We start from the raw sequence: 21,986 nt of genomic DNA on the forward strand, positions 1-21,986 counted from the left end.
AGAGGCCACAGTTGACACGATTCCAGCGCACGGACGGACACTGCGAATATGAGCCATAAAAGGCTTTCGCCTTAACAAAATTTAGGTGGCCACCTAACTAGTAGACGTGTTTCATTTCTTTAACTCAAAAAACTCATTTTTAAAAAAAAATTAGTGGCGCGCTTCGCCTGGTATAATAGTCTTGTGAGTTTCGCCTGGCCATTTTGCGAAACAAATCCAAGGCACGCCGGCGCCAGAACCATGCTCCATGCCAGTCGGAAGGGTTACAACCCCAACTTTCCTCTGTGATAAGTACAAAGATGTTGGCTGGCAGGTAAAGTTTAATGTTCCGAAGCCTGTCACGGGCTCTGAGGGAGTGGCGGTTCTTTAACGTGCTCTGAGATCGTACACCACAACGGAGATTCTGGAGTTTCACCTTCACAGCAGTGAGACAGCTGGGATTACCTTCGCCTGAACAGCACAGCAGCATTGACAGGCTTGTCTTGTGTTTCTGGGTGAAGCAGCGTTCTCATGAGTGCGGGAAAAAATCTCAGCCTGGAGCTGACGCCACCTTGTCCTTACCTTTGTGCGGTCGATCCGGCTGTGTTTCTGCACTTTGTAGTGCCTGCGTGTCGTTCCGCAGCGACGGAATTATTTGGATCCAACCATCATTGCGGCCACACGTCGCACCGCAGCTTTTGGCGCTTACTTATCGTACACGCGATAAAATAAATTAAGTGCCGGCCGCTGCCAGGGCTTCGTGCCGCCTGAAAAGCTTTCTCCAGGTCGTCGTTGATGTGGTTGGTCAGGGAAGCACGCTGGCCGTTTCGAACACACGTTTTGGGCGAAACGTGCGATGACATCACGACTGCTACTTGGACAAAACGTTGTTTTCACTGAGCTCTAAAAGACTCAAAACCATTTGCAGTTACTACGAGTGGCTTTGGCTTTGCTTCCCTTTTCAATCAACAATAAAAAAAATTCTGGATTGATATGATGACCGATCTCTGCAGATTTTTTACTGCAAAACCTATGAACTGCTTTTCATACATCGGTGCTTTCCTTTTCCGTATTCGTGTGCTCTGAAAAATTCACCGTGCTATTTCGATCACCTGCGAGGGACATATCAAAATGACCGCGTACAAAAATATCGTAGAAGAGAGGCAGATTGTAGATGCACAAGCTTAATAAAGGGAAGGGCTAGGGGCCAACCTTTCAACCAGACGGCCTTGCTCAGACGAACAAAAGTCCTCTTCAGAAACATTATATTGAGGCTTCTCTCCTTTCACTTGCATATGAGCCGATCATCACCTGCACTAAGATTATGAGCTCACAAAGCCACGCCAGTAAAAATTCAGGGGACAGAGAGCCTTCAGCAATAGCTTTTCTTTTTAGATGTAGCGGGTATCACGATTACGTGGTGAAATAATAACACGAGTGAAACACGGACATGGAGTTACAGTGCTCAGAAGGATGCAAGGCGAACACAGACCACGTCTGACTGCGAGACTTCCACGAGAAAAAACTGATTCGTTCAGTTAGAGTCACTGGGCGTGGCATCCTCGGCGCGAACACGGACAGCGCCGAGCAGCGACTCTCTCGTTTTCCACTGAGCTGCCGCCTGCGATGGTGCATCTACAGCTTCGGTCCAGTGGCGCTCCTCGGCGCATATTAGCTCTGGCAGCCGCCGCATGGCGGCGCCACTAAAAACCAGCCAGAGGTTTTTGGAAAGTAATAATGGTGCCTTGGCTTACTTTCGGAAATGCGGTTCTGTGTTTAAGGGCAGAAGTTCAGTCGAGATTAGACGTAAATCAGAGAGCTGTTGGAAGATTAGCACTAGGTGCCCACGGCAGAACCACAAACGAGGCAGTACAAGGGGATATGGGCTGGGCATTGTTCGAAGCACGGGAAGCTAAAAGTAAAATACTATATGAAGAACGCCTGAGGAAATTGGACGATAACAGGTGGGCAGCTAAGGTATTTGAAGATTTCTTTCAAGCCGTAAAGGAACGGCTTTTCTTCTTGACCCCTTTCACAATGTGTACGTCATGTTGTGAAGAAGAAAAAAATTAAATGAATTAATGAATGAATGAATACTTATACACAAAGAGCGTTGACTCACAGTGGCGGAAAAGAACTAGAAAACTAACCAGTAAGTATGCCGGTCATGAGGACGGAGAAAGAAAGAGCATTAAACGACAGGTTAAAAACGCGGAAGTTAAAAATTGGATTACTTCAATGGAAAGAAGCATAATGCAGAACTGTATCGATACTGGAAAAGACAGATCAGGAAAGAAGTTTTCTATGATAACTCAAGAGGCAGTACCCTACTCCTTGAAGCTAGGTCAGGGTGTCTTAAAACGCGCAGCTACAAAAAAAATTAACGAAGATGATGACTTATGTGCAGTGTGTGGTAGACCTGGGGAAACAATTGAACACCTCACAACACCTCACAACTAGGCCCAACGCAAGTTTTATTGAATTGAACACCTCATACTCAAATGTGATGGCATCCATCCGGATGTCGATGTAGGCACAGTCACTCTTCCTGAGGCCCCAGGGTTTAAAGATAACAATGGTCATGTAAATAAATCTGGTTGGTTTGGTTTGGTTTATGGGGTTTAACGTCCCAAAGCGACTAAGGCTATGAGAGACGCCGTAGTGTAGGGCTCCGGAAATTTCGACCACCTGGGGTTCTTTAACGTGCACTGAGATCGCACAGTACACGGGCCTCTAGAATTTCTCCTCCAAAGAAATTCTAGCCGCCGCGGCCGGGATCGAACCCGCGTCTTTTGGGTCAGCAGCCGAGCACCATAGCCGCTGAGCCACCGCGGCGGCGTAAATAAATCTGCAGTGGAAGTTAGCAAAAAGCGATTTGAGGATTGGTGGGTGAAAAACAGAGATGTGACATAAGGTTAGAAGTGTAGAAAGCCGCAGTGAAAGAAGATGGTGAATCTTAATGAGAATTAACAACACAGTTGAACAAAAATAACGTAAAAAAAACCTGAGAATGGTGGCACTTGCCCCACCCCGTTGCAAGGGGGGCACTCCTATCCATCCATCCATCCATCCATCCATCCATCCATCCATCCATCCATCCATCCATCCATCCATCCATCCATCCATCCATCCATCCATCCATCCATCCATCCATCCATCCATCCATCCATCCATCCATCCATCCATCCATCCATCCATCCATCCATCCATCCGTCCATCCGTCCATCCGTCCATTCGTACATCCGTCCATCCGTCCATCCGTCCATTCGTACATCCGTCCATCCGTCCGTCCGTCCGTCCGTCCGTCCGTCCGTCCGTCCATCCATCCAGTTGCGCTTAGCTGCTATGGCAGCCGAGCAATCTGAGCTTTTAAAGCGTTAGTGTTTTCCCTCACGGGCAATGCACGGCCAACGCCGACGATACCGCATTTCCTACGTAATGGGGCTTTGAAGCTATTGCTTTAATATCCACGTCGACGTCGGTGGAGTAGCGGGACTCCATTTCCGACGAGGAAACAGGATTCATGTTATTCTTGTCTATGGCACAACCGGCTTGTGCAAAGGGTGCCGCCAAACAGCAGTGCTACGTTGGAGTGAATGGACCGTTCCACCCCGCTTTCCATATAAATTCAAGCTTGTGCCGTCGCTAAACGTGACACGAATGAAAACCGACGATAGTCTGCTATCAGTAACGCAAATGAGTTGAAACAGGCGGGGAGTCTGGGCAAAAGAAATGTGTCAACGTCGCATTCATTTATTGTGCGAGGCTTGCAAGAACGAGTGAAATGGAGAGTTGCGGCGACACCACCAACAATAAAGAATCGATGCACCTCTGTGCGCTCATGGCTTACTTAGCAGAGCAGCACAGGATATTTACGGTGACCCTCATACATACGTTGCTTTGCTTATCGCGGATCGGTACCCTGAAACAGCAAGCAGAGCGTTGTGCGCATTGGTTTTTCTATAGAACTTGTCGTATTCCTTGCGCCTGGAGGAGAAGCAGAGGAATCGCCACTTTGAGGGCCAATTTGTTCTCCATCGACAGAGGCATGTCAGCTGATAACAGCTGTCTTATTAATCTCTGAATAAAGTTTATCCTCCTCCTCCTTATTAATCTCTACATACCTCGCAGCTCTGTGGTGTAGATGATATTTAGTGATATACCAGGAATTACGCATGGATCTCGTCGCTACTGTCTTCCTCTGGGAGGACTGGCAGACTCAGGCTCACAGGAGATGGAAAGCCGAGCAGTATATTTCTCTACCTCCTTTAAAAAAAAAATCAATGACGCCATAAAATTTGTCGGCTTTCAGTTTCAAATTTTTGTTCTGTGTTTTTGTATTTGTTGTATTCTATCGCCCCTCCTGCAGTATTGTGTAAATAAATAAATAAATAAATAAATAAAGAGAAAAAGAAGGAAATAAAGGAAAGAAGGAAGAAACAATGAAAGAGAGCAGAAAGAAAGGAAGAAAGGAAGGAAGAGAGGAAGGAAGAGAGAAAGAAAGAAGAAAAGAACGCAAGGAAGACAGACAGAAAGAAAGAAAGAAAGAAAGAAATGAAGGAAGAAAGAAAGAAAGAAAGAAAGGAAGAAGGAAAGAAAGGAAGAGAGAGAGAGAGAGAGAGAGAGAGAGAGAGAGAGAAAGAAAGAACGAAAGAACTGGCAGCCACCCGGCGGAGAGCACGGCGGCGTGGAAACCGTTCGCTCGACCCCGGCAGCTGGGTACGTCGTGTACTGCGGCGTAACCTTTATTGATACAAGACACCCAGACATTCTTCGAGGAGAAAATAGGAAAGACTACATACGCACGCGAAGTATGGAAATCCTCGTGATGATAAGTTGTGTGCATGTGGGAGACATTCAGTGTTGTCGGCAACGCGTTACAAGTAACGGCGTTACCGGTAGCGCGTTACTTTTTTCGGTAATTTAGTAACGTACTCGTTACCATTTCGGAACTGTAATGGGTAACGTACTTACGTTAACATTTTTCGGTAACGGGAGGTGTCACGTTACTAGTTACTTTTTGTTTCAATTGTCCCCCTCCGCTTCTTTTTCAAAACAAACCGCCGAAAATGTTACAAATAAATAAAACCTACCGGTGTTCTCGACGACCCTTGTTGCGGCTCGCATGCATGCAAAAAATTCCTGCCCTTGACGACGCACTCCACTAAAAAAAAAAGCACGAAAACGCAGTCACACACTTGTCTTCACCCCCAAGCCACTCACACACACAACTCTCTAAAGAGTGGACGCATGCCGAGCCACCAATGAACCATTTGCAGCAATCTGTAAGTCAGTTTCACCTAAGCTTGTTTTCCAACCAAAAGGTCTCGTTCCTAGGCGACACTCTCGCTTTCTTGGTGGAAGCAGTTCCCTCTTCTGAGCAAACTCAGGAATGTCGCCAGTTTACTTCAAGATGGCCCCGAGAGAGCCGTCGAAAGAGTACAATAGTAAAGCCCAGAAAAGGGGATTGCAGTCAACCGGCTGTTTTTATCTGCAACTGCGGCTACGTTTCTGGTTATTGAGTTGCTAAGCGAGCGAAGCTGACCTTGAACACCTTGAAGTAAACACTCGCATTTTTGCGATAATTATGCAGGTTCAATTAAAAAAATTTCTTTATGTGCGCAAATATATTTTTTCCGGAACTATGACATCTAAGCATTTCTTCATATCTACACAATTTCCGCGTAATTTCGTAAGCAGAAGCACACCAGAATTACTGTAAATTTGTTGAGTTGAGCTGTTTTCTTTGTGAAGTTGGAATTACATGAAGTATGAGCTTTATAAAATTGTTATGTTGAGTTCCTACAGCGAAGAAGCATTGATTAAAATTTATGGCCATGGAGTAAAGCAAAGTAACGTCGATACGTTTTTTCGGTAACGGTAATGGTAACGCGTTACCTTTTTTTTGTAGGTAACGTAGGGCGGTAACGCTTTCTTTTTTTTAGTGTAACGAGTAACGTATTTAGTTACTTTTTTTCGGTAACGCCTACAGCACTGGAGACATTTAATGCATAGAGGGAATCGCAGTTAGTTGGCTGGGCCCAGGATACCATTGGCTTTTCCCGTGGATTTTGCCCTCCCCATCAAATGCTGGTTTAATGGCTGTGAGCTGGACAGTGTCGCCCTCCCAGACCTGAGTTGCTGGGTTATTGATTTTCGCAATATATGGATTGTTCTGGCATGCCTGTACCATCTGCTATAAGTTATCTACTTCGCCGTAGAAAGCGCAATACGGACGTATCAATTTAGAAAGATATAGCGGAATGTTACCGGGTTGATATAAGTTTTCGATTGCAATATACTTAGGAAGACCCCTTTGCTACCTATTTAGATTTTTCTCCGGTTCGACGTATACTTTCCTTGATAATCTGAAATGTTGGAGTAATTCCCTAAAGCTTAATAATGGCTCTGAATACTTAAATTCCTGCGAATGTTCTGGGACTCGGGCAGCGGCTTCAGCCCCTTCGTTTCCAAAATCCGCGGAGTGTTCTGGAGTCCATAGCACTATGGGCTTAAATTCCTTGTCTTCTATACTTTGGAGTATTCTTTGCGTGTTTACCAACCTTCCAACCATAACATGCACAGGTGCGGAAGGGAATTCAGTTAATGAGGCATCAGTTTGATGCCAGGGAACCACCCAGGCGTAGAAGGCGGCGTCTGCGGACTCCCGGACTGTACGCGGGACGCTCAGCACTACCCCCAGTATGTTCTTTCCTCCTCACAGCAGCGCTGAGGCACGCTAAAGGAGGGACCAAACCTTGGAAAAAAAATGATGCTCATGAAGACGACGGTTTTATTTGCACAGCTTTTCCAAGGAGCGTTACGAGTAGAGTGTTCTGGCCTGCCGGAGGTTGCGTCGAGGAGCTACAGAAGCGGAGCACTTGTCCAGGTGCGTAGCAGGCGGTACTGGGGATGGAGTACTTCCCGCGTACTATTCTGATGCTCAAACCGACTTCTCGCTTGCTTCCGAAGTAAACAAGCAAGGCCTGAGTTATGTCTTCACGAGCTGCTGTCGTGATATTCTCTTCGTGTGAATTACGTTGTGGACCCCTGATGAAAAAGCTACAAACGCTCGAAAATAAAAGATTGCTAGCAAAGTGACTCATTTTACCGGACTTAGCCGGCATTCGCTGCAGCTGTGGTGAGGTTTCGAAACCTTTCCATGGTGACGGAGCTGCGGGGAGCAGTCTGAACACAGGCTGATGATGAGGCTGAAGCTGCTGATGACAGTGGAGTATAAGATTTGCCGTGCCGATTTTTTCATTCGTTTTCTTTCCATGGCGCTTCTCGTGGGAGTTATCAGTCAAAGCGACACTTTTTAACCCAATACACTTCAATTTCACTCCAGATTGGTGCAAGGTGTTGATTTCAATCTCTGGAGCATGCGATGAACCTTACGAGTTCCAAGGGAGTTTCTTCTTTCCATTCCATTTTATTAAAGACCCCTTGTTTTAGGGAATAACATAAGGGATGGTGTTGCCATAAAAAAGTACGTTGTTTCTTCATGATTACAGGCGTGGACAACTCCCCTACCCCAGGGAACAGGCTCAGACTCACGGCAATCGTATATATAAGGGGTGTTTATTCGAATCACATCTCGTGGTCGGTATCTGGCCCCAGCGTGTGTGCAATTGAGCGTCAGTCCGAGGTCCCCCCCCCCCCCCTCAAACATCCGACCTGGGGTCCGCCAAACGCCATGCGGTAATGTCTTTGGCAAGGTCGCGTTTAAGTCCGAATCGTCGGCAATTGCCAGGCCTGCTCAGGAATGGAGGGGAAGCGCCCTAGGCGTAGCGACAGGGGTTCAGCCTCAGGAGGAGGCAGGTCCGCCAGACGACAGGCGAGCAGCACACGAGGGGCTGCTCCTACGTACGGGACCCCTCCAGCAGCAGAGTTAACACGAGGGGTCGCAGTACGGCTGTAGGTTCGGTCGCCGCTGCGCTGAGTAGTTGTCTGATCCTCCATCTGCAGCGCGCCAGGCAGGACCGCAGCACTCGGTGTTCTCGCCTCGCACCCTGTCTGCAATCGTCGATGCGTCAGCATGAGGCGCGTCGGACGATGGGTGGATATACAGCACTCCGTCGCAGTAATGGCTTGGGTAGGAAGCGTGGGTGGTGACAGGCGGCTACACGTGGGCGCCGGACTGTCGGACAACGCCGGCATCCGTTGAGGAGACAGGCGCCCCCTTATGGCCGGCAGTCAACGGTTCTTCAGAAGGCCGCGGCCGTTACCTTTATGCATGCCAGCCGAAGAACTTCCCTCGACCCGACACAGTCCCTTCAGGAAACCGCTGGCGACAGCAGGTGATGTCCCGTTCGCAGAAGAAGTCGCTACAAGGCGAGTGCGTCCCTTCGGGCACCAGCGAGAGGCGCTGAGGTTATTCTAGCCAAGGCTGCCTCAACAGAAAGAGGCGAGCTCGCGGGGACAAGGGTCAGCGGCCGCCTATACAGGCTGTGGAGACAACAACGAGTGGTGAGGCAGACACGTGAAGACGGAACCCTTTCGCCCCACAGCGCCGTCGGTCGAAAGTCGCCGGCCTGCAAGTTTTGGGAAAATTGCAAAGAGGCAGACAACAGAGGCTGCTACGGGGAGCAACAACTCCGTATCTCCTCACTCCCCAAAGGGGTGACTGCACGACAGCGACCCTTCCGCTTTACGTTATGTCGTAAGTGTGGGAACCGCAAGGGGTCATAAATGAATGTGCTTTAAGGAGGCGCCGGATTGGCCCGTGAAGAATTGCGGAGGTCGCTCTGCGCGTTGCATGTTATAACTAATTTGATGACTTTGTATTTTGTGTTTTGGGGAAGAGTTATTAATATACTAAAGTTGAAGGGGGTGGCACGCAGCAAGGAACCAACCGTATTGACGCTTGCTGCTATTGAATGCTTCCTGAAAGTGAGACGGACTCCGAGGGCTTAAAAACAAGCCCGGGAGCCCAATCCGTCGTTCTGGGCTAGGTTTAGATGCTCTCCATCTTCGGCTATGCAGAGGAGGGAAGATGTCCATTTTAGCCAGTTCCGTCTTATTTGTCACTGTGTTTAATATGCTGTGCATTCTGTCAATATCCTGTATATAAACTTCAGTTTGTTTTATCGTTAAACTGACACGTCTCATTCTTTCTAGAACGGAATTCAGGGGAATGAGCTGCTCCTCGAATGACTGTGAGAATATCACAACGTCGTCGAGGTACGCCACGGCAGAGTCTAAATGTCATTTTCAGCCACCTCAGTCTCGAGATACCCTCTGCCAAGATCCAGGACAGCCTTACGTTTGCTGACGCATACAGCACAGCCTCGATCGAATAGAAAGGGTATGGAATCGTAGGCGTCAGAGAGTTCAGCTTTAGATAATCAACACACAACCTGACCGATCCGTCTTTCTTCGGCGCTAGAACCACTGGTGACCCTCAAGGACTTTGCGAAGTTTTTACCGCACCAGTATCAATCATCTCATTAAGGGCGTAGTAGAGAAGCTGTCTCTATGAGCACTTAACGGCCTCGGTTTGCACCTGAAAGGGCACGCATTACCTGCCTCAATCTCGTAGTTTCTGCCTGGTTTCTCCGTGAAGCAATCCGAAATCTGAGGCGAAATTTCCGCAAGCCTTCATCGCTGACTAACTGAGAAAGACGCGATATTGGCTTTTATCGGGTTACCGTCTTTCAGCGTCTAGGGGGGGGGGGGGGGGGGGGGCTTTTGGGACACCACCCATCCGTTGTGCTGGGCACTCAGGCGGAGGTGCGCTATTAAAAGGAATAAGGGGGTGACATGGGTGTACGTAGCGGTAGCCCGTTCTCCCCTATAACGAGCACTATGCCCTCGCTCGAGAGGAAATGCCTTCTTAGGTAGACGAAGCGGTGTCTCCGCTTTCTGCCGTCAAAGCACATAACGAGCCGCACAGCTTTTGCTGTAGCAGATGCGAAGCTCCAAGGAGTTTCGGCTGGTCTGACACGGACGTTACACTTCTGCAGGCCTCGTACACATCGTCTCCGACCAGTGAGAGCCTTGACCCGGTGTCCACGAGTGCGGAGTAGAATTGACCTGCCAACTGGACTATCATAAATGGGCCTGAGCGCGAAACAACTCCTTGCGCTGTACAGGCCCCAATGAATTCTATCTATTGCTCGCCCTTTTGTTTCCCACTTTCTCTCCTCTCCTGGCCCTTTTACTCACACTAGTCGCAGCTGAAGTGCTTCAGACTTCGATGGCAGATGCCGCGGTTAGCTGCTTCTTTTCCTTCCATTGTTATCTTATCAATAATAAAGAGCCACTAATAATAATATAAAGGCGAGGGGAGCAAATGCCTCTCCGCCGCAGGTGTGGCGGGCCGGCTTCGTGTGTTCTCTGTCAGACTTGCGCTCTGTCTTCCACGAAAGTCTTCGCCGAAGAAGACGGGGTGATGCTACCACTCATCGACACTGGCGTTCCCCGTTTCCCTGGCGCTCCTCGCTTGACACTCGCGTGCCATGTGACCGGGCGGGTTGCAGGTCTAGCAAAGCCTGGTGTTCACCTGCCACGCAGAAGGGGGACCTCGGGTTCCACGAAGTGGAACTTGGTATACGTCTTCCCCCTCCCCCGTGTACCCCCGGGTACGTCTTCCCCCTCTCTTCGCGCCTTCCGAGCGGTCGCCCGACGCGCGGCCGCGGTGAAGAACGTGAGGAACAGCGGAGCCAAGCGATTTCCTTTCTACGTTCATTCCCTCTGCGCTTCTTTCTCACGGCACGGAGTCATGGCCTCCGCCCTAGGCGAATTGCAGTCCAAGCGATTCGACGGGCCTGGGGGGTGGCTGGTAGCGCAGCTCGACGAGTAATTCGCCTTCCCTGCCATGACCTCCTGTGCTAAGGCCTCGACGTTCGCAAACGGCCATTGAAGTACGGTTTGAAGCGTCGATGGCACTGTCTGATTATATGCGCGACCTAATCATGGTCGGTTGTCGAAGGATCTGCTCCCTCATAGAGCTCATGCATTGCGCGTAAGTACTCGAGGAGGCTTTCCTCTGGGTGCTGGGTGCACAACGCGAGCTCCTCTTGCATCCGGCGTTCGTAGTCAGGCGGCAAGAACTCGGCGCGGAACGTTCCTTGAAATCTTCCATCGACTAGAAGGCCGGCTACCAGTGTCTCCGTCGCGCCGCGCTCTCGACAAGGGCTACAGGCAGGACTTGCCTTAGCACCACGTCGTGTGGGGAACCCAGCGCTGTCTGTTAGCTCTCGAGTTGTTGCAAGAACTGGGGGACTAATTTACCGCCCGTGGAGCCGGAAAAGGAGGCGACCTCTACGGTTATCAGCGGACACGGTACTATCGCCGATGCTGCGGCTTGCTTGGCGCCAGCAAGCGGTGGCGCCAACCACCGAGCTGACCGTCAAATGGGGAAACATTTCCGTCATTTGCCTCATTAGGCTAGCCGCGTCGGCGGCTTTGAAGCGGTGTTTCCTGAATTGCTTTCGCTCGCCCTACTCGACTTAACTACATGGAAACCCTACCATTTATGTCATGAAAAACAGCATGATAAGCGAATTGTAAAGTAACAAGACAAGCCAACGTTAATGGTGTTCTGCTTTCGCACGTTCATAGAATTTCCGCGAAAATTCTATGAACGTGCGAAAGCAGAACACCATTAACGTTGGCTTGTCTTGTTACTTTACAATTCGCTTATCATGCTGAATTCACTTATTGCGTTCTCCTGCTCTGAAGGCATACTTCGCTCAAAAAGCGATGCCTGCGGGGAGAGGCAAAACAATTCCTCGCGCGCGACTACTCCTCGTCCGTGTAACCAGTTCGATCACAAAAGCTATCTCACGACCCCAAACCTGTCAACCAAGACAAACGTACGATCATCTCTTTGTACAAAACCTAGAACAGAACCACATAAAATATGCGGAACTTCCAAAATTTTAAACTGGAAAAAGCGCTCTTTACAAATAAAAAAAGTCAACATTGTCTCTGAACATATTGCCTCGAAAATGCATTTGTTTGTTAGGCCACTAAGTATTGCTTTTTAGCAGTGACCAATTTTCGGGAACTGTCTGCTAATGGCAGCGTAGTTCTAAAATGCGAAAAAAGAAATTTTTATGCAGTGAGCCTTATCGTAGTGCCTTACTGTTTTTTAAATACTTTCCTTTGCTGTGGAGTAACGTTAAATGTGGAGTGAATTACTTTACGCTCACTGATTTCCTTCAGGTATGTAAGAGAAGCTAAGGTCTCAGGGTGATTAGTGAGAATGAGGTCTAGAATGTTTTTAGATGTCTTTGTGGTGCGTGTTGGCTCAGTTATAATTAGCGAAAGATTAAAATTCGCCGACGAATTCTTGACGCCGTGGAGATACGCTAACATGACGTTGATGCCAGTTTGTAGACCGTTTGTCAGTCAACAAAAAGAATAATTAGTGCGCTGGGATACTTAGCTGATTTTTTTATTGTTATGGATATAAAAGCACATGTTGGTGGCTGACTGTGGCGCCCACTACCCCTTTTTTGTTTTAGCAAAACGTGGTTGAGCTTACGGGTGAAGTCACTGCTATTTGTGGCGGTCGATAGGAGACGCCAATTACTGTTGTTATCAAAGAGTTTTAGTATAACGTTAGCATGATAGTGGATCTAAGGGAAATTACATTTGCATGCCGTAAGCAACTTATCCTCACTGCGGGTTTTAGTGGAGTGTTCGAAAACGGTAAACGCGATCTAAATTACATGGAGGCGGAAGGCGCTTTTGATACAGTAACACCTTTTCCTGCCAGCAAAATGCCAAAGAAAATGCCTTAGCGATTAAAAGATATTTGAAATACTAAACGTAAACACTGCGGCGCCATCTAGTGAGGAAAATGCTGAGTAAAGACCGCAAGGATGGCTGATTTGGCTGAAGCGGGCGGCTCCCGCTTAGATGCACGCCGCCATGTTTTCACGTTAAGTGCGTCAGTGTGCAGTAGCCGCAACTACCGCAACACTAACTTCTGAAAATTCGTTTTTGCGCTAACGCAACTTTTCTGTTAGCGTTCTGCGCATGCGCACTTTCGGCCCGCTATTCCGCTAAGCATGCAGTCACGTGAAGGCTGCTATACTAAAACTCTCTAATGGCGCACTGCTGCTTATAAGCCCCAGAATTTCAATATCGGATGTAATATTAAGTACAGAGAATGGTAGTTCCTGATTAACGGTAACTAAAACACCTCCCACTCGACAACTGTCACTGTCAGTGTGCAAAAGCAAAAGGCGAAACTTTGGTGAATGACGCAAAGGACAGGGTTAATTGGAGAGACATGGGAGAGGCCTTGTACCTGCAGTAGGCGTAGCCAGGTTGATGATGATGATGGTGCGAAACTTCAGTGTCAGTGATGTTATCGCCGAGCAATGTTTAAGCTAGTACGAGTATGTTGCTGACAGATCACGATACGATGTTTGATATAAGCTCTCATTTTAGATGGAAGCTGCGTGTATTTGTGAAGATTACCGGAAGATCAACGTTAGTTCGGAAGTTTGTTCTAGGGTGACAAGTTGAACGAAGGTACTCTGGTGCTACTCTCAATGCTGGTTGGTTACCCACCGGTTCTCTGAAATGGTTGCACAACATGGTCCGGCCAGGTGCTTGACTTCCCTACAGTGCATGGCATGGGAAATGAGCCTGCGTATTTTTAATTACGTTACTGTGGGCTTCAACAGACACCCGATAAAGGGCCAGGAGTAGGGTTTACCTTACGAGGCGGACTTACGTTAACGGCGGAACAGATCACTGACATGACAAAGCAACGGTTTGGTCCGACACCCTTTTCCCAAGCATTTCTCTCCAGAAAAGCCGAGCACTATAGGCCGGAAGAAATCTCGTACCCATTTTGAAGCCGGTGCGTACCCGGTGGCGCTGGGCATCGAACCCAGCACCTCCTGATTGCGAGGCGGATGCCTTAGCGCCTTCCGCCTTCCGGGCGCAAGCTCATGGCTTCGGTAAACGGCGGTAACGGACGGGGTTGGGCGCCTTTTGGAAGTTTACCTGACTTGAAATAGGCAATGAATCAACAACGGGCAGGTTAATTAGTCTCCCGCCGCATCCGGTGGTTTTTATCGACATGTAGTAAAGTTCGGCGACAAATGATTGAATTGATTGCCTAAAGTCCAACGCTTCACAGGGCTACTTACATCTTGACGCTCCCTCTGCAATGCTTCTGCATTAATGCGGCAGCACTACAATGTGCGTTTTCCGATTTCGAGCATACGTACGACCCGAAGCCTTCTTTGTGGCAGGCGGCTCACCCGTTCACCGCGTTGTGGGCAACCTGCAAGGTGCCCAGGCCTTCACCTTTCCGAAGGCCTTCAAGGTGAACGCCTTAAGGTTAAAGGCCTTATGGTAAAGGCCTTTGGTGTGAAAGGTTTCATGTTAAATGCTTTCCGGGTAAAGGCCTTAAGGCCAAAGAAATTTATGGTGAATTTATGGCATGGTAAAGCTCTGAAATGCTTTTAAGCACGTAAGGACCTTAAATGGAAAATGTAACTGGTGATTTTGCGCCATATTTAGTGCTCAGCCATGCTAACCCTCTGCTAATTTTTTTTTGCAATATCATGGGCTAGCATATCATTGTGTGAGCAGACAGGTGCGATCAGCTGCTGTCTTTGCTCGATTTAATTTGATGCTGCAATTCTAATGCGTAGGCACGTAAGAGTACATTCGCAGTCACACAGCATAGAGCAAAGGTTTCCGGAATGTGTGTGCTCGGAAACAAATTCACCTAAAGTCCTGACTTCGTCGCCAGGTATTGATACCAGCGGATGAAGAATCCATGTCTCCTCACACTTGAAGGCACTGCAGACAATGGGCTTGCGTAACGACGTCGAAATATTTTTTTTCCTGCACAGTTGCATGCCAAAATATCGCTGCTGACCGTGCAAACTGTGCGTACACTTTCGTTTATCAGAGACCGTTAAAACATGCTGTCTACTACAACATACTTTTGCCAGAGGTCGCTGAACTGCATGGGTATCGCGCTTTATAGGTATATGTATTTATTTCCATATACAGCTCATCACGCGGCGTCCTTGACGTGCCGCTCTCCGTGTCTCTTCTTTCACCGCATCAAGAAGAAAACAACTTCCTCCCGAGACGCGTCTATTTTGTGGAAGAGGCAGACGAGCTCCCCCCTCTCAGGCTGAGAGAACTAAGCGTGTTCGATCATCGAGCTGACGGCGCGGTTCGAGCCTGTTTTGGCCCTCATTTTTCTTTCAACTGGAGGCGAGGATTCCCACGGGCCGCTCACAGTGTTTTCCGGCCCACGGGGAGGCTGAGCTGTCGGCACCTCTCATGTGTTTTGCTTTATTAGCGTTTTTTTTTCGAACCCGGGCATATGGTGCCATTGGCTCTGCATGCCGGACAGCGTGGTTGCATTTGGCACCCGAGGCGCTGCCGACAGTACTGAGTTTGATGTTGCTGATACGCTTGTCATCTGCGGAAGGGACTATGTGGCAGGCAACAGGGTCCAGGCGCTGGGGCGCGCAAAGAGACAGCAGTCCGAGCGTTGCCAGCTCTGAAGATTATTCTACAATGCCGCCAGAACTTCTTAGGTTACTGATGCGATAAAATTAAAAGCCTTATCACAGAAAAAACCCGGCGGCGTCTGGCGTCGTCTGTCATAAAATTCGCTGATTGGACGACGGGGTGTGTCATGTTATGAGACCACTTGATATGGCCGAGTTGTCAGGTACGCTCATCACGTGACATGGTCGAGTGCGGTTGCGGCCTCGGCCTCGGCGTCAGTTGGCAGGTGCGCTTGGTTGTGCTCACATGTGTCTATACAGCCCCGCATATCAGGCTGGAATAGAGTAAGAATAAACGCCGCGTGTGTCACAGAGGTGGAAAGTCCCCTGAAATGAAAAGAGGAGAAAGTGCGCCATTGAAGAAGGAGTATCGGCAGCTGCACAGGCTCACCGTATGCGGCAAGCAGCAATATGTAATAAGGAGGGAGGAGGAGCACACCGAAAGGACTTCAGACTTAAATGCTATCGCATTCTCAACACGTACTGTAATTAAGTGTCCCCTAAATTTTTGTTTCGTGGCTTTTCCCGATTTTTGCGCTAGATTGACAGTTAGGCACCAAAAAAGAATAATTTACGTGAACGTTGTTATCCCTGGCGTGAGTATTCAGAAGGAAGCATAAGGCGTTAATTTCCTGGGAGACTACCAGTAAAATTATAATTACTGCCTAACATTAGACCTTCCACTCAGCAAGACTGAAATTACATATTGCCACGAATTTCTGTACTCTTGGTATGGTCACGCTCAGAGCCGACGGCGCTCAGCTTTATCATTTTGTTTCTGACGTGATATGAGACTAGGCTTTTGTCGAGATAGGTCGCATCTCATGTCACAAACAATCTGATAGAGCCGAGTGCCTGCGGCTCTGAGCGTGACCAAACAAAGAGCACAAAGATTCGTGTAATTACTCCCTCTAAAAGAAGCATCCGTTCGACGTTTTAGAACAAAAAAAAAAAGGGAATGCAAAAAAAAATGTCGAAGAGAGAAAAACACAAACTGAGAATGCAGAGACAGAATGTACATTTAGTGTCTTTATAGGGCTAAAGGCGCACAACATGCACTACTTTTGGGAGTCAACGGCGCCGCTGTGATCCCATAACTCAATCGGGGATAACCTCGTAGTCAAGTACTCCGATTAGAGGAAGAATCATGTACGGGCCAAAGTAGCGGCGCTGCAGCTTTTCACTGAATCCACGACGGCGGATGGGCGTCCAGACCTACTCATGCTCACCAGGTTTGTATTCCGTGTGGCGTTGGCGTATGATGTCTTCGGGCTTCTTCTGCAACGAAAAGTACTCCTCTTCGATGCACCACAAGAACAGCTACTTACAAACTGAAGTCGATTAAAGAGACAGGGCAGACCCGCACTCTTCTTCAAAGTTAGAGCGAGCGCTTTTCGTCGTCGTCGAAGGTCCGAGAAACGCCCATGGCCAAACATTCCATTGTAACCGATGAACACGGCCGACTTCTCCGCCAGAGCACCTACGAGAACGCCGAACCATCCAGGGCCAAGTGGGAGAACCGCTTCGCGACGGCGTCATCAAGCCGCCGAAGAGCTGCTGGGCGACACCGGTTGTTCTGGTAAGGAAGAAAGATAGCATTCTGTGGTTCTTCGTCGATTACCGCCGCTTGAACAGCATAACGAAGAAGGATGTCTGCACCCTCCCCTGCATCGACGACACATTGGACCGGCTTCTGAGCATGAACAAACAGTACAAAGATTGTTGGCATTATGTCAATCCTGTACCTAAAAGCGGCAGAGTGTTCTGCCTTCAGATTTTTAGAAAAGGAAAGTTTCTCCAAGCGACCGTGCAGTGCAGCGACCGCGCAGTGCTGCCGTGCAGTGCGTCGCCTTGTTTGTTTACGAGCGAACGCTAACTCTCCGCAACGCTAGAAGAGATTTCGTAAATCCCTAGCGGCGTGGTAATGGGCGCGCATGCGCAGATGTCGCTAGCCGAGCCCGGTAAACGGTAACATAGACACGGTAACTATATGCTATAACCAGTTACATGGCCCGTTCAGTGGAGGCAGGGCCTAATTTATTTTAGGTAACTGAACCGAGCAAGGTTTTTAATAACAGCATGTTGGGTTCTTTCGGATCCTTCTGCCTACCGCTGAAACGACACTTGGCAAGGGTACGACTTCCTTGGCATAAAAATCCAAATCAAGCCAATCCGCAGCCGGCGATGTCTTGTAAGGGTTAGGAACGGCGGAATCGTTACACAGAATCGAAAATAGGACAAGTTTATCCTTAGTTCGTTCTGCTGTCAGCGAGAGGAGGCAAAGCGAAAATCAAGTGTTGCACTTAAAGGCAATGAATATGCCTAAAACTCAATAACATTGATGAATTCTCTCCGAAGTGGGTGACATGGGCGCCGCCATGTTGACAACGCACGCTAAATTAAAAAAAAACTGCGTACATAACCCGGACGTATGTAAAACCTCGATTTGAAATAACATTCGGCGCATGCGCAGTACGAGGGACGCTATTTTATAGCGTTCGCTATGCCTTTGCGTATGTCTGCGAGCGCTCTACTAAAAGTCTGTAATAACTATGTATTCACTGGTTAGCGCGCTCTGACTGCGGTCCGGCAAGCTTGCCAAGCTACCCATCTCTTCTCGAGGTAAAAGATATTTTTGTACCCACTTTTCAGCACATACCACATTTGGGCTGCTAGTCTCATATCGCTCCTTGCGTTATGGCTTCCACGGTGGCTGTTGTTGCTAAAGAACTCGAGAGACTTCAGTTGCCCTTTGCAGCGAAACTGCAAAACTTCACTGAAGTCCTGGATACTGTGAAAGCTTCAGTCGCATTAAGTAGTCCTGATACCGTGAAGCAACCTCAGAATGAGGTGGATGATTTGAAAAAGTCCGTTGTGTTCATGAGCGAAGAGTTCGAAACATTTAAGGACTAGAAAGCCAGCCTTGCTGCCGAAAACAAGAAACTTCAGGGGGAAAATGATGTCTTCGGGCGCAGGGTTACCCACCTGCAGCAATATTCGCGCCTGAACAGCCTTGAAATCAGAGGAGTCCCGGTCACTCAGGGCAAAGATTGCACCAAGATTACTTAGGCTGTAGGCAGTGAGACTGACTGCCCGGTGAACTAAGAGGATCTAGATACCGTGCACAGAGTTCCAACTCGCAGCAAGAATGAAAAAAAAATATATTATATAATCCCTTACAAGAAATTTACGGGGTTTCTGCAGAATTTTTGTTGCTCGATTGCATCGCACGAAGCATACTTTTTGGGGCTTTCGTGATGCGTTTTACATGGAGCTCTTGACGAGCTTCTCGAGAAAATTTGCCGCCGGTTGTCTGATGTTCACTCGATGGCAACATTTCTGATGATCCTATGATGCATACTTTTGAGGAGTTCCTGGTGAATCGATGTGATGAATTCCTACAGAATTGTTCGAGAAAATCTGCCGCCGATTTTCTGATGTCCAATTGATGCCTATATTTGTGATGTCTTATGATGCGTCCTTTTGTGGAGTGCCTTGGGGTATCTTGTGATGAATTCCTGCAGAGTTGTTCCAGAAAATTTGCCAGTAATTTTGTGACACGTTCTCGATGTCCACATTTCTGGTGTGTTTATTCCGCATCAGTTTGTGGAATTTTTGATGCAACCATGTAATAAGTCTTCGCTGTATTGATCTAGAAACTTTGCGGTACATTTTATGATGTCCAATGGATGCGTACATTTGAGATGTAATCTTGGGAAGCATCTTAGGAGAGTTTGTCCAAAAACTTTATTTCGATTTCTTGATGGGCCCCTGCTGTGTATATTTTTGATAGTTTTTTGGTGCAATTTTGTGAAGAGTTTTCATGTATCTTTGCGGTAAATTTTTCATATACAGGGCGTTTCACCTAAGACTGTACTAAATTTTAAATATAGGCTTTTTTGTTAGAAGAGCGGTTTTTTCGGTACAGCTTTGTTAGCGGTGTAGTAAATCACAATACAGCTAAAACATGCTACCTTGAAGGCTGGTTAACTCATATATAATAGTTAACTTTTGAAAATTGCTGTTAGGCTCCTTAACTTTTAAGAGGCGTGTAGCCCATCATAATTAATATCCGATCAGTTTATCGAATTTCGAAAACACCTTTACTGTCGGTGCTGCGGGCCAAGAAATTTTGGCTATTTAGACCGCTTATGTGCACAAGAGAGGTTGCTTTGCCTGCTGGCTTCTCGAAAGCGTATGTATTTTCGCGGGATGTAGCCAGAATTTGTTCGGCTGCAGCGCCGAATGTAACCGCGTTTTCGAAATTTTAAAAGCTGGTATGGATATTAATTACGGTGCTACATTCCTCAGTTATTAAGGAGCCTAAGAGTAAGTTAACCATTCCGTATTAGTTAACATTCCTGCTAGTTAACACGTCTTGGCTGTATTCTGATCTACTACAGAACTGACAGTCCTATGCCGAAAAAAGCGCTCTTCTAACTAGGTGAAGTATGTGAATAATGCCACTAAGGAAATAATCACTATGATATGTAGCAGTCGAACATTTATAAAATGCAAGCAGTAACTAATTATTAGCTCTGTATATTGAAAACACAAGTTAGGAATTGCAGAGAAACCTTGGCCTGCGTACACTCTAAGTTGAGTCCGTGGTAGGTCATAGTTGAAAGGCTTGCCCTTATATTTCCTGTGGTTTCAGGAAAGTTGGCAGAGGTATTACTGAAAAAGAAAATGCAAAGTAAGCACACAATGCGTTGGTAGGATGCAATTATTCTTCACATTTATCTGTGAGAGACACGACTACAGGCTAATGGGTAAGGGAAGTGCAGCGGCATAAGTAGGAGGCGCGGCTTTGCAGAAGGAGTTATTATTTCTATACATGTAGGAACACAAGGAGCGGTTTCCTCCCAGCACTACAGTCGTAACGCGGATGTATCGTGCGATCGTAAGCGCAGCATGAGCTGGATGACCATATCGCGTACTACGTTCCACAGGATGACCCTCTCAATATACACACAGCCTTTTCCCAAATGGAAGTGGAGCTTTTGACTTACTTGACAGAATGGTCTTGAGCAGGGCAAAGAAATACCCCCAAGAAGCAGCATTCTGCACACACTGTAAAATAAAACACTCTTTAGGGCACTGTAATAAAGCACCTAGCAGGCAGAATAACACTTATTACTGAGTCCAAAAGATCACTTACAGTACCGCTGAAATTTGCCGCCAATAATGTGCGCCACGAAGAACGACGCCGCGACGATATCCTATGCGCTCTGCCTTTCATACATTTGCTGTGACATAATCGCTCATGAGAACGTCGCACACTGATGTTGGATGCATGAATAAGTAGTCGCAGCGCTCAACCAGTAGTCAGAACGCAACTGGGCGAAACCGAAAACGAACGCCCACCCCGCCACATCATGGACTGGCCTCAGCGACTAAATTTTGTTCATTAAACTTGTCTGGTGCCTAATCTGCAGCAGGGAAGAAAGCTACAAAACTAAAAAAAAGGCCTTCGTTTCCCTATTAACTTCAGCGCTTCCCGTCCTGTTCTCCGAATCCCTTTTGTTCACGGCTCCCCGCAACCACGCGGGCGCCGCAAAGGTCGCGAACCGCCGTATGCCAACCCGGATGCCCGTCGGGCAGAGCGTCCTCGCCCCTTCGACGAAGTGTTTATGATTCGTATCATTCATATCTTTTTTTCATGCACCTTTCTGACAGACCTCAGTTTTCCATGCTTTCCTTTGCGCTGCTTGTTGAGGGGATATCTTGATCAGTAGGCGTCACAGACATGGTCGAAAATGTGTGGAAAAGTGGGGCAAAACGGGACACAAATTTGTAAATTGACGCTTTCTGTGTATTATTCATAGATATATAAAACCAAATATTGCCGCAATATTTCCAATCGTCCTGGCATCAATCAGTGCAAATGTGAAAAGGCGAGCTAAAAGGGAACTCAGCAAAGTTTAACAAATTTATATCCTCAAAATGTTGCATTTTGCCTCGTCCCGCGGAGCATAATACGACAGTGCATGTAGGAAAATGATAGGCTTGTGGTTTATGGGGGCTTTAACGTCCCAAAGCGACTCAGGCTATGATGGACGTCGCGGTGAAGCGCTCGGAAACTTCGACCACCTGAGGTTCTTTAACGTGCACTGAAATTGCACAGTACACGGGCCCCAAGCACTTCGCCTTCATCGAAATGCGACCGCTGCGGCTGGGATTGAACCCGGGTCTTTCGGGTCCGCAGCCGAGCGCCATAACCACCGAGCCACCCTGTCTTTTTTTTTTCTTCATTGACTCGGCCACCGCGGCGGCGTGGGAAAATGAGATGACCTTCAAAAAACAATGTATTACTCATCCTTGCGATGAACGCACGCGAAGTTGACGCCATGGACATCTAGACAACGTTTCAGACCCTAAGCGAATGCCAGGCACGGTACCCAGACCGAACCGGGCACTGTTCTGCTCAATGGTCCGCCGTAGCCTGGGCTGTTCTACAGCCGAATTATGCGTGTAGTCTTGCTACGCAATAAATTTTTA

At 47.8% G+C, this 21,986-nt stretch overlaps 2 long non-coding RNA genes across 7 annotated transcripts in view; one reads left to right on the top strand and one right to left on the bottom strand.

Moving 5' to 3' along the window:
* The window catches only part of LOC149356766 (uncharacterized), a 198,019-nt gene that overhangs the window by 38,495 nt on the left and 137,538 nt on the right, over nt 1-21,986 (top strand). The window lies entirely within an intron of this gene.
* Nucleotides 14,863-21,530, bottom strand: LOC149356768 (uncharacterized). The gene is made up of 4 exons (XR_016289837.1): nt 20,498-21,530; nt 20,077-20,162; nt 16,715-17,061; nt 14,863-15,812 (listed from the first exon to the last, which is right to left on the bottom strand). It is a non-coding gene; the product is annotated as an uncharacterized LOC149356768 (long non-coding RNA).

Source organism: Amblyomma mixtum, chromosome 3 (genome assembly GCF_055824585.1).
Source record: "Amblyomma mixtum isolate Tamu chromosome 3, ASM5582458v1, whole genome shotgun sequence".
Taxonomy (NCBI): domain Eukaryota; kingdom Metazoa; phylum Arthropoda; class Arachnida; order Ixodida; family Ixodidae; genus Amblyomma; species Amblyomma mixtum.